Source organism: Carex rostrata, chromosome 35 (genome assembly GCF_964058835.1).
Source record: "Carex rostrata chromosome 35, lpCarRost1.2, whole genome shotgun sequence".
NCBI lineage: Eukaryota > Viridiplantae > Streptophyta > Magnoliopsida > Poales > Cyperaceae > Carex > Carex rostrata.
The window spans coordinates 2,539,971-2,554,495 of record NC_135952.1 but is presented as its reverse complement, the minus strand read 5'-3'; positions in this window follow the sequence as shown (position 1 = coordinate 2,554,495).

Here is a 14,525-nt window from a genome sequence, read left to right as displayed (position 1 = left end):
AAAAAAATTATAGTAAGTTTGCAATTGAATAGTAATAAAATCAAATGTTCAACACATGAGAATTCACTGTTTGAAAATGATTGACGAAGCAAAGGGAAGATCTGTAGGAAATAAATCTGCTGCGATTCCAAATGATAGCAGGGTACTTGCAATTCTAATTTCAACCGTTTATATATTTTGAGATTTGTGCACAAGAACTATCTCTTTTCAAGATTTCTACATTCTAATAAATGAATGGTTGGAATTGGAATCACAGGACCTGGGATTCTGTAGGATCACAGCAGATTTGCTTCCAGATCTGTATGGGAAAGACATACGCGTGTCAGATTTATGTGCATCGTTTATAGGAGTGTCAATGGGTATGATACGGGTAGGGTGGAACTATTTTCATACCCATAATCATTAAGAATTGACCTTACCCATACCCTATCCATATCCGGTAAAAATTTGCCTTACCCTACCCTACCCTACCCATACCCGTTAAGATTAGCGGGTAACGAAACAGTAGTGGGCGAATAACGAATAATACAAATATAATAGTTTTATTATTTTTACAAATAAACCATCAAAACTTATCATGTTATACATATGCAATCACAATTACTAATATAAAATTAAAATATAAATATGCAATTAATTCTAAGTAATAGTTTTTTATTAAGCAAAAATAAAATAAAATCACAATTATCTCTTCTAACAAATTTAATTCCTTAACTAAATAATAAAACATTCAAATAAAAAAGTAAAATGTTTAGCATAATATTCTTCTTATGATATAATTTATTTTGTATAATTACCCGTTACCCAACGGGTATGAAATAACCTTTATCCGTACCCATATCCGTTTATCTAACAAAAAAAATCTTTACCCATACCCATACTAAATAAGTTAACGAAAAAAAAATCTTACTCATACCCATCTTATCGAATACCATACGGATAGGATAAACGGGTAAACGGGTGTCATTGACACCCCTAATCGTTTACTTTGTAAACAAAAAAGATAAAGAGAGAGAGACAGCGCTATTTGGCAGCTTCCCCAAGATTTTTTTTTTTTTTTTTTGCGTCAAGCTTCCCCAAGATTTTAAAAAAGGAGAAATTACAGCTCAATAAAGACAAGTTTAGATGAGTGTGACTTCATTAACGGGATGAATTGACCTCCGTTTTTATTGTTTTTTTTTATTTTAACTAATGTATAATTTCTTTTGATTCATAGTAAAATATTATGAATATTGTAAATTTATTTTTATTCTTAACATGAAAATTTTATACAGTTGATTTTTATTATGTGTTTGATTTTCATAGTTTGAAAGTCTGACTTTGTTTTCATATATGTGACTCAAGAATCAAAGACAAACAACATAGAGAAAAGAAAGAGGACAGAGTTAGAATCATATGAGGGAACTCAAATTTTGAGTTTGAATCTGAACCGTCCAATAAAAAAAAATACGATGGTCCGGAGATCTAAACTCAAATTTTGAGTTACTATATATTCTTTTCAAGAGAGAGAGAGAGAGAGAGCGCCCTCCCATTCACGTTAAGAGAGAGGGAGACATTTGAACCTACTTATTTTGAAAAGGTTTTTTTTTTTTTTTTATAAATTCAGTCCTTTTTTTAGCTAGTATACAGTTAATTAACTCAACATTATTGTACATATTTCGATATACATGCATTACTTTTTTTTTTTTGAAGGTTGTCGGCAAAGCGTCGGTCAGCAGATGTATTGATAAAAAAGAGAGTTTACACTGTATGATATTTACATCACACTATTTACTAAGCAAATCCACTAACTAGTAGCGTACAATAGCTCCTAGTGTGGTCCACAATCCCTATTCTACCCCTAATATTACACAAAGTTTTCTCAATTATAAAAATCTATTTTCATTTCATTTATTAACATACTCGGTAATTTTGTTTGAGAATGTTGTTATATTTCTTTCTTTCCACCGCGCCCATACATACATTACTTGTGACATTGCCGACTAATGTATACTTGAATATACATAATAGATGACATGTAATTAAATGTCCTTTTTGGGAACCCCTCTAGATTGTCTTTTCCCAGGGGCCAGGGACCACTCTGATGAATTGGTTTTAATATTTCATAAATATCTAATTATGTCTTGGCGTTTTCCTTTTGAGTACTTATATAATGTAGGCATCGATCACTTGGATTTAGTGAGATGCATCACATGAATTTGGTACGATGAGGACATAATGTACTTTTTGGAAATCATTAATTCATCCGAAACTTGACTGTTGAGCTACTATTATCGTTTTCTTTTCTTTTTTTTTTAAGTTAGTGGCTTTAAATGAGCCTACTACTATTACTATCATGTGTGGATTGCCGGGTTTTTTTTTTGTATTTAAAAACAAAATAAATTGAACTTATGAACGTTCAGTGACAATATTATATGCTTTCTGCTGAGGCAAAACTTTAAATGACAGCTTTTTTTTCTTGTAGGAGTTCAACGCAGTCAATGACCGCATGTTTAATTTACTTCAACTTTTTCTAAGTAATATTTGCTTTAGAGTACGTGAAACGTTGTTGTATATCATTAAAAGTGTTTTTATAGGAGTAAAATAATTTCAATGACATTGTTTTAAGATAACAATGTTTTAAGTTTTCTAAGTATATACATTTACTTCATTGACAATGTTTCCTAGGAGTAAAACACTACTAATGATGTCGTTTTATCTCAGCACATAAACGATGTCGAAAATATAAAAGTATTATAAATCATTATATAATTAAGAAACAATATTGTAAGAAAAATATTTATGTAGAAATCACAAGTACTGTTAACAATCAATGGACAATACACAAAAATATCTGAGAGGGTAACTGGTTAGACAGAGGGAGACATGGTTGTCTCTACTGAAAGAATGGCGCTATGTTCATATTGTGTATTTATAGTGTGCAATAGTACCGATAGCGCTATCGCTTTTATGGTCCGAAAACGCTACAACAGCGCTATAGTGCGTTATTTACAACCCCCATTTGAAGCACAATAAGCTGATCAATACCATAAACAAGGGAAATAAATTGACATGAAATATCGGTTTGATTGCATGTGAGATAATATTGTACTTCATTATTCTTTGTCTTTATTTTTATATAGTTAAGATTGCACTCTAGTGGTGTGATTAATTATAGTAAGTTTGCATAGAAAATCATGCATGCTCACTATCTGCTGATCTGAGCACAGTAATGTTTGGTTCTATTTTTTTTTTTTTTTTCTGATTTTTTTGATTTGTCTTCTCTACTTTATAAAGAGATTTCAGGTGTAATAGTACAAGTACTGGTACTAATAGTATATGTAATGGTACAAAACAATGTGTAACTGGTTTGTCTTCTCTATTTCATGATTAATGAAATATCGATCATGAGCTTTTAACCAAAAAAAAAAACTATAGCAAGTTTGCAATTGAATAGTAATAAAATCAAATGTTCAACACATGAGACGAATTCACTGCTTGAAAATGATTGACGAAGCAAAGGGAAGATCTGTAGGAAATAAATCTGCTGCAATTCCAAATGATCGCATGGTAGAGGTTTGCTAAAACCCGGCCGGGCTCAACCCGGACCGGTTCGCCCGTGCCCACTGCCCGGGGTATCCGTACCCGAACCCGGGTATAGACGGGTAAACGGGTATTACATGGGCCGATCACGGTTTTTTTGGAAAAAACCCGGGCTAACCCGGACCGGATTGAACCCGTGCCCGCCCGTTGTACCCGTTACCCGTTGTATCCGTGCCCGCCCGTTGTACTCGTGCCCGTGCCTGCACCCGTGTACCCTATACCCATTGTACCCGTTTTTTTTTAAATTCAAAATTTTTCAAAAATTTTCTCCCCCAATAGTTCAAATCAAAGAAAAAAAAACATAAAAAAAACAGAAAAAAAGAAGAAAAAAAAAAAAAAGGAAAAAAAATTCGGAAATTCCCCCCCCCCCCCCCCCCCCCCCCCTTCTAAAAAATTCAAATTTCAAATACTTGAGTTCTTTAAACTTAAAAAAATGAGTCAATTAACATTTTTTTTCACTTATTAGCATATAACATTTTTTTTCACTTATAAACATATAACATTTTAATAGAAAAATAATCAGTTTTTTTCGACAACACTAAAACATTAACGAGATTTCATATTAAATTTGATTACAAACTTACGGGCGGCATCTCAAAAATAGCCACAAATATTGTTATTGACGTTGTTAAACTTTAATTGTTTTCTATATCTCAAAAATAGCCACAAATGTGAATAAAATAGTAACTTGGTGTACTATTAAGTTTTAATATGGTGATAATATTTAGTGATTAGATTGACATTTGATAATTTTTTTTTTAATAATCATTAGCATTCATCTTAATTATATGTATATGTATGTACATATATTATACATGTATTATATTATATATACATATACATATATCATATTACATATACATATATATACATGTATTATATTATATATACATGAGATGGGCTATGGTGCATTGCAATGCATAGGCCATGGTGTGCATTGGACCATAAATCACCGATTGAAAGTCCAAATGACCGATCCAAACCGTTCATCTTGTTCTCCATATTAATATGTGCTTGGAGACCAAATTTTATATTTTTTGGAATTTTTTTACTATTTATTAAGCCACTTTGAAAATCGCTGATCCAACGGTGGCTTCTGATTTTACTGTTCCAAACAGTCACCGTTGGATCAGCGATTTTCAAAGTGGCTTAATAAATAGTAAAAAAATTCCAAAAAATATAAAATTTTGTCTCCAAGCACATATTAATATGGAGAACAAGATGAACGGTTTGGATCGGTCATTTGGACTTTGAATCGGTGATTTATGGTCCAATGCACACCATGGCCTATGCATTGCAATGCACCATAGCCCATCTCATATATACATATACATATATCATATTACGTATACATATATACATGTATTATATTATATATACATATACATATACATATACATATACATATATCTCCATTCTATTATTAAGCACGTTGGGTGTTCGATCCGCGAACGGCTACGATTGAAAGATGAAACTTCGGATTTGATCTCAGCCCCCCAATTACATAATTTGTCTTCTTTTGATTAAATGCATCTGTTTTATGTATAAAAGTCTAAATTTAGTTAAAAGCATACTCACCACATGTGCTGCCACACGACACGTTACAATTAAAATTGAACAAATTCTGAAATTTAGCGATATATTTATCTGTTTCCTTATTTCTTTATTTCTATATTTCTCCTCTTCAATTGAGAAGACTACACCTTCCATTTTATTATTTCTTTGTTTCTATACGGATCACAATGGAAATCAATTTTTTTTTTAATTTCCTTATTTCTCTTTCTTTGTTTCTATACATATTGGTGTGGGCAATTTAGAATATATTTCCAATATATAATATATCAATGTGTGTGTGTGTGTATATATTCTAAATTGGAAACAAAGAAGAAGAAGTATATAAATTAGAAACAAAGAAGAATATAAACTGGAACGTGTGTGTGAATATATATTTCTCTTATAATATGTGTGTATATATATATCCTATACATACACACGATAACTAGGGGTGAAAACGGAGCTGGATTATCCGGCGGATATCCGCTCCATATCCTCATATAATCCGAATCCGGATAATTCAGATTCGAATAATTTCCGGATACGGATTTGGATACGGAGTCCTAAACGGAGCGGATATCCAGACTAACCGGACTAATCTTCAAACCACTAGACCACAACATCTTTTGTTACCATTCCTTTATTTGATATATATATTTTATGAATAGATTATCTCCCATCTCTCCATCCACTTATAGTTATCATTAATATTTATATTTAATTTTTTAATTATTATTTGTATCTTAGAAGTTCATATATCTTAATTATCCGACCATTATTCGTTTTATATCTGTATTTGAATCCGTATCCGTGGACTATCCGTTCCGTATCCGTATCCGTTTAAGGCGGATTTGGTTTTGAATTTTGATATCTGTTTACTATCCGTATTCGTATCCGCTCATTATCCGACGGATGCCGGTATGGTATCAGCATTATCCGCTTCGTATCCGCTCGGTTTTCACCCCTAACGATAACACTTTTTATTTATGTTTTTTGATATCATATTATATGTCGATATTGAATTATTGTATGATATTTGATATTAGTTCGAATCGAGCTATTCTTTGATATCATCGGTACTTAAAAATAAAGAATCATCATCTCATCAAATTGTTATCAGAGATCACGATTAAAGTTAATTAAAAATACAAAATCATATAAATTTTCTATTAACATGTGTTTTAATTTTTAGATAATTATTATTTTCATTGATATGTTTGTTTCTTATAATATATCCCCGTTGCAACACACGGGTATGATACTAGTTATATTATATATAAATATATTATACATATATACATAGCGCATGCGGCGGCAAATGCGGTGCATGCGGCCGCATTTTAAAACACTGAATATATGTATATCAAATTTGACCTCTGATGGTAAATCAGCAAGTATGGATTGATACAGGGACCAAACTGTAAAAGTGATTACACCAGCATGTAGAACATTCAAAAATACACAGAATTGACATAAATTTCAATTTATTTGGGCGTATGACCACTTTTCGGAAAGGGGGGGATGAGACGGATCCGAATATCACCCCGGGGACTGCCCCCGTATATCCGAAGCATCAGAATTTCAAAAAAACGTCGTTTAGTGCCTCAAAAACCCAGTTTAAGTTTTCGTTCGACGGTAGACGTACAACGATCGGTATTTTGTTTAGTATAATTTAGGTTTTTGTAGTATAATTATTAATTGTAGAATTTTTTAGTTTGCATACAGAGTAATTTAGCTTTTTGTATAATTATATTATATTATATAATCGTAAAAAAACCTAAGTTATATATAATTATATGTAATTATATTTTATATATATATACATATATTAATTAAATTTATGCAATTTAAAGTAATTGATTTAAGCAACATTGTTTAAAAATAATTAGTAATTTTGATTTATATTTTATTATAACAAAAATTATTGAGTTCAAATATACAACCATGTCAAATGAATTTTAGTTTAAATGAATTTGGATTTATAATTTATTGGTTTACAAAGAAAAAAAGAAAAAAAAAAACAGAAAAAAAAATAGAAAACAAAACAGAAAAGAAAAACATAAAAAAAAATGGGACCGGACCACCCCTACCCGGACCGCCCGGCCCCAGAACCCGAGACGGGTACGGGTATGAAACGGGTAGGGTAGAGTTTTTGAAAAAAAAATCCGCCTACCCATGCCAGTTGTACCCGAGTACCCGTTGTACCCGGGAGCAAACCTCTATCGCATGGTGCCTGCAATTTTAATTTCAACCGTTTATTTATTTTGAGATTTGTGCACAAAAATTATCTCTTTTCAAGATTCGTACATTCTAATAAATGAATGGTTGGAATTGGAATCGCAGGACTTGCGATTCCGTAGGATCGCAACAGATTTGCTTCCAGATCTGTATGGGAAAGACATACACGTGTCAGACTTATGTTATCTCTATGGGAAAGACATGCACGTGTCAGACTTATGTGATCTGTATGGGAAAGACATGCACGTGTCAGACTTATGTGCATCGTTTACTTTGTAAACAAAAAAGATAAAGAGTGAGAGAGAGCGCTGCTTGGCAGCTTCCCCAAGATTTTTAAAAAAGGAGAGAAATTACAACTCAATAAAGACAAGTTTAGATGAGTAGTGTGACAGCTTCATGATCGATGTAACGGGATGAATTGACCTCCGTTTTTCTTTTCGTTTTTTTTTTACTAATGTATAATTTCTTATGATTCATAGTAAAATATTATGAATACTAGTAAAATATTATGAATACTGTAAATTTATTTTTATTCTTAACTTGAAAATTTTATACAATTAATTTTTATTATGTGTTTAATTTTCATAGTTTGAAAGCCTAACTCTGTTTCTATGTAACTCAAGAAACAAAGACAAACAACATAGAGATAAAAAAAAAAGAGGCTAGAGTTAGAATCATATGAGGTGACTCAAATTTTGAGTTTGAATCTGAACCATCTGATCCAAAAAAATCAAACGGTTCGGAGATCTAAACTCAAATTTTGAGTTACTATATATTCTTTTCAAGAGAGAGAGCGCGCCCTTCCCTTCATGTTAAGAGAGAGGGAGACATTTGAACCTATTTATTTTGAAGAGGGTTTATTATTTTTTTTTATAAATTCCGTCCTTTTTTAGCTAGCATTCAGTTAATTAACTCAACATTATTGTACATATTTCGATATACATGCATTACTTTTTTTTTTTTTTTTGAAGGTTGTCGGGAAAGCGCCGGTCAGCAGATGTATTGATAAAAAAAAGAATTTACACTGTATAGTATATACATCACACTATTTACTAAGCAAACCCACTAGCTAGTAGCCTACAATAGCTCCTAGTGTGGTCCACAATCCCTATTCTACTCCTAATATTACACAAAGTTTTCCCAATTATAAAAATCTATTTTCGTTTCATTTATTAACATACTCGGTGATTTTGTCTGCGAATGTTTTTATATTTCTTTCTTTCCACAGCGTCCATACATACATTACTTGTGACATTGCCGACTAATGTATACTTGATATATACATAATAGATGACATGTAATTAAATTACTTGTGACATTGCCGACTAATGTAAACTTGATATATACATAATAGATGACATGTAATTAAATGTCCTTTTTGGGGACCCTCTAGATTGTTGTTTCCCAGGGGCCAGGGACCACTCTGATGAATTGGTTTTAATATTTCATAAAGATCTAATTATGTCTTGGCTTTTGAGTACTTATATAATGTAGGCATCGCTTGTATTTAGTGAGATGCATCAAGATATCACATCAATTTGGTACGATGAGGCCATAATGCATGTACTTTTTGGAAATCATTAATTCAATCCGAAACTTGACTGTTGAGCTACTATTATATTTTTCTTTTCTTTTTTTAAGTTAGTGGCTTTAAATGAGCCTATTATATATATATTATCATGTCTGGATTGCCGTTTTTTTTTTTTGTAGTATTTAAAAACAAAATAAATTGAACTTATGAACGTTCAGTGACAATATGCTTTCTGCTGAGGCAAAACTTTGACAGCTTTTTTGTTTCTTGTAAGTGTTAAACACAGTCAATGACCGCATTTTTTTCTCAATCAGCAACATAAACAATGTTTACTATATCACTATTAATGACAATATTTTATCTCATCACAGAAACGATGTTTTACTCAACTTTTTCTAAGTAATATTTGCTTTAGAGTACGTGAAACGTTGTTATATATCATTAAAAGTGTTTTTATAGGAGTAAAATAATGTCAATGACATTGTTTTAAGAGAACAATGTTTTAAGTTTTCTAAGTATATACATTTACTTCATTGACAACGTTTAGGAGTAAAACACTACTAATGATATCGTTTAGCTCAGCACATAAACGATGTCGAAAATATAAAAGTATTATAAATAATTATATAATAAAGAAACAATATTGTAAGAAAAATATTAATGTGTACAAAAATATATTTATTAATTGTCCGAATTGGATTGTTGTTTGGAATAGATGATAGCATATGTTGTTTGGGTCACGTGTAGTCATGTTTATTAGTGTAGTCATATTTAGTCACGAGCTGTGCCATGACATGTCTCATACTATGAGTAATCACGGAACACGCGAGTCACGTCATGTGATCAGCACATGTGCCCGTGCTATCACGTTTCCGATTACGCTGTCACGTCCCGACAACAGGACCGACAACCCGCCGCGTTCATCAGTGCACGCGTTCATCAGTGCAAGGCGTTTCACTAATAATATACAATCATATATACACATACATTATCAATGACAGGACAGGAGCCACAATACATGATAAACTCTTAAGTTTCATAATACATGTGTAAGCCAGTTGAAAATAAACCTACTACGGTATAATTAAAAACAAACGAAATACCATAGAATATTTATTTGAATCAACTAATTCACTCTGTGGAAAATCCAGCAATTTCTTCAAGTTATACATCTTGTTTCCTAATTTCACGCTTTGTACCTAGAACCCACAAAGTGGAACGGTAAGAGATGGATAATCGATCCCTCAGTGCGGTATTCAGTTCCAGTCGAGTTATTCTAAGACACAACCAACATAAACCAAACAACACATAGAGTTCAAATATAAGAAAATAACATTAGTAATTCAAATTCAAGAAACATCTCAAAAAGAATTGAAATCAATCAAAGTAGGACGTAATTAAACCACATGTAAAAAAAATATGCATTTGCCTTAATGCCTTATCATAAACATTAGTTACTATTATGCAATGCCCCTTTTTTTACATCAAATGCAAAATTGGCCAAGTAAAATTAACTAACGTAGCACATAAACATAACCAATATTTTCAAACCGTATAGCTTTAATATAAATTAACATATCATATAAAATATTTAAATGTCCATGTGCAAAAATTTAGAAGAACTTTAAAAATAAAACATCATGAACAAAATCATGCTTATGAAAAGATAAAAGTTCTCCAAATGCATTATTCATATAATTTAGTAAATGCACAACTATTCAAATTCTCAAATCTTCATTATTTCTAAGTCATGCTCTCTAATATTATGCACCAAACACAAATTTGGTCATGCGCTACTCCGAATATGGCGCCTACAGATTTTCAGCACACATGACTGAAGTTCTGTGCTTACCCCGAATATATGGCGCCTACGGAACTTCAGTGCACACCACTGAAGATCTGTGCTTACCCTGAATATATGGCGCCTACAGAACTTCAGTGGTGTGCACGGAAGTTATGTGCTTATTCCGAATATATGGCCCCGGCTACAAAATTTCAACCCACATGATTGAAATTCTGTGCTTACCCCGAATATATGGTGCCTACAGAATTTCAGCACACACGACTGAAATTCTGCGCTTACCCCGAATATGTGGCGCCTACAGAACTTCATCCCACATGAATAAAGTTATGTGCTTACCCTGAATATATAAGCGCATACATGACCATCAATTTTCAAGCACAAGGTTCAATCAAGCATAAATAAGACTTCGATTATGCGCTACCCGAAATTGGCGCCTACATGACCATCAAGTTTCAGACATATAGTTCTTTAGCATAGTTTATACTATAACTCACACTATTGTAACTATTTACTTCAAATCATATCTTATTTAAAGTTTAGAAAATATGGCTAGGCCTCATATGCAACATTATGCATTAATGTTTTCATAAACTATAATCAAGCATTCATATCATACTTTTCAAAATAATAACATGTAACTATAGTTCGACAAAGAAACAAGGGGTCGACGAGTATTAATCAAGAAAATAGCAATCAAACAAACCAAGTCATATTTCAAATAATACTGAACCAAATGATTCAATAATGTCATTCTCTAGTCTCATAACACTAGTGGAAAATATGGAATCAGGATCGGTTATATACACATATCAGTAACGGAATCCAACCGATCCTGATGAAGGCGATACTGATACTATCAGGATCGGTTTTATATTTTTTAAAGAACCGTTCCAAATAGAAACTAATAGGATCGGTTTTTTCATAAAACCGATCTTAATAGTAGTTATCTAGATCAGTTTTTGAATAAAAACCGATCCAGATAGGAACTATTAAGATCAGTTTTTATATAAAAACCGTTCTTGATAATATTTTCGAATATTTTTTTTTATTAAAAATTTCATATCTATATCAGTTTTTGAATAAAAACCGATCCAGAAAGGAACTATTAAGATCAGTTTTTATATAAAAACCGTTCTTGATAATATTTTCGAATATTTTCTTTTATTAAAAATTTCATATCTAGATCAGTTTTTGAATAAAAACCGATCCAGATAGGAACTATTAAGATCAGTTTTTATATAAAAACCGTTCTTGATAATATTTTCGAATATTTTTTTTTATTAAAAATTTCATATCTAGATCAGTTTTTAAATAAAAACCGATCCAGATACGAACTATCAAGATCAGTTTTTATATAAAACCGATCCTGATACTTTTTTTTTTGTTGGAATGAGGATCTGAAATCTGGATCGGTTTTTAAAAAAATAACCGATCATAATAGTAGTAATCTGGATCGGTTGTTTAAAATAACCGATCCTGATGTTTTATTGAAGCTAAAAAAAATATTTTTATTTATTTGACCAGCTTCCATATATATTTTGCTGGCCAGCATCCTAAATATATTTTTTTTTGCACAGTAAGAAACAATAATCAAATATCATATACACATCATAAATTAAATATCATACACATCTTAAATTATTACAAAAAATTCATGTTCATACAAAGTTTTGTGAAGCATTACATATTATAACAAGAAATTTAAATCCAAAAAAAATTAATTAACAAACATACAAGTGACTAATTGAGCTATTTCTTCAATTAACACACATTTATGCAATTAATGTAAAGCATAACAATAAAAAAAATCAATAATTACCTCTTTTGCAATCACATCACTTGAGATTAAAAAAGATCCTAAAAATAAAAACAAATGTAACAATTAGATGGAAAAACATTTTACAATAAAAAATACAAAAAAATGTGTTTTTAAAGCATAATAATGAGAAAATTATATAAAGTTAATACCGTAATAGTTGATCGGCCGAGCCGGAGGTGCGAGAGGCTCGGCTTTGAGAGGAAGAGACGGAGAGAAAGAGAGAGAGAGACACGGAGGAGAGGGAGAGACGGAGACAGAGAGAGAGACACAAAGAGTACAGAGGGAGAGACGGAGACAGTGAGAGAGACGCTAAGTTGAAAATGAGAGGCGCGGAATGAAAATAAGAAGAACCCTAAGCAGGTTATATAGGGAGTTATCATTAGGATCGGTTGTTTATAAAAAACCGATCCTAATAGTATCAGGATCGGTTTTTTATAAAAAACCGATCCTAATACTAATTTTTTTTGGCGGGACTAACTTTGAAAAAAATAGTATCAGGATCGGTTTTTTATATAAAAACCGATCTTGATAAATTTTTTTTTCAAAATGGGTTCTGCAAAAAAAAAAAAAAAAATCAGGATCGGTTTTTTATAAAAAACCGATCCAGATACTATCAGGAACGGTTTTATTGCTAAAAACCGTTCTTGATAATTTTTTTTTTTTTTTTTTTTTTTTTTTTTTTTTTTTTTTTTGCTGCAGAACCAACTTTGAAAAAAAATAGTATCAAGATCGGTTTTTTATAAAAAACCGATCCTGATACTATATATAAGAAAGATCACTGCGGTAAACCCCACTCATATTGATGGTCTATCAACCATCAAACGGCTACCATTTATTTTCTTTTCTGTTGATAATGCATGTACACAGATAAATATTAAGAAAAATGTGAAAAATATCAAATTTATTTATTTGTGTTTGTATGGCCAAATCAACTCTACTATGATCAATTTTGTACAATTTTATTATTATTAATGGCATCAAATTGTTAAATGGAATGCAGACCGTTCATTTCTGCATGATCATCCAACGGTGGGTCTGTAATTAAATGACATGTAATAATTTTTAAAATGATCAAGATATAACATGGAACATTAATAACGTAAAAGTGCCGAAGGCCCGACAACTGTAAGTTTTGATCCAACGTAAATTATTTACGGCCGTGCGATGTTGCTATATTGTTTTGCTTTGATGAACTAGTACACGAATCCCGAATTGTATCAAATTTTATAATGGTGAAACTAATATGACATTCTTTCATTTTAACGGTTCCGATCGACCAAATGCTAATATTCGTATTCGTTCCTTCACAACCCCACACAACAAGGGTTCAAGTCCTATGTATATTATTATATGGCACAAGTCATTGATGCATCATGCATGATTGTATAAAAAAATTCAATAGTCAAAATGACTTCAAAATGAAATATCAATGTCAAATAACTAATTATATTATCACATAAATTTTAATAATGTAAATTACATTAATTTTCATCAAAAAATATTTATAATTGAACCATATGCCATATACAACAACCATATATATATTCTATTAATCACCACACTAATTACATATACAACAACCATATAATTGAACCATATGCCATATACAAAAAAATAGTATTAGAATTGGTTATTTGAAATAACTGATTCTAATACTATTTTATTTTCAAAGTTGTTCTTAAAAAAAAAAAAAAAAAAAAAAATTATCAAGAACGGTTTTTAGCAATAAAACCGTTCCTGATAGTATCTGGATCGGTTTTATTGCTAAAAACTGATCCTGATGCTATTTTCTGATATATATTTCATTTGTTAGATGTATTTAAGTTATCTGAGAAATATATATATAACCAGAGATTATTTAAAAAAAATAAACAACTTGTTTGTGTTTGTATAATTGTTTGTTTAATTATTTATTTGTTATTTATAAATTAATACCATAAAATTAATTGCTTAATTGATGTCATGAACAAATGGAAACGAATTCATATTACCTGAGA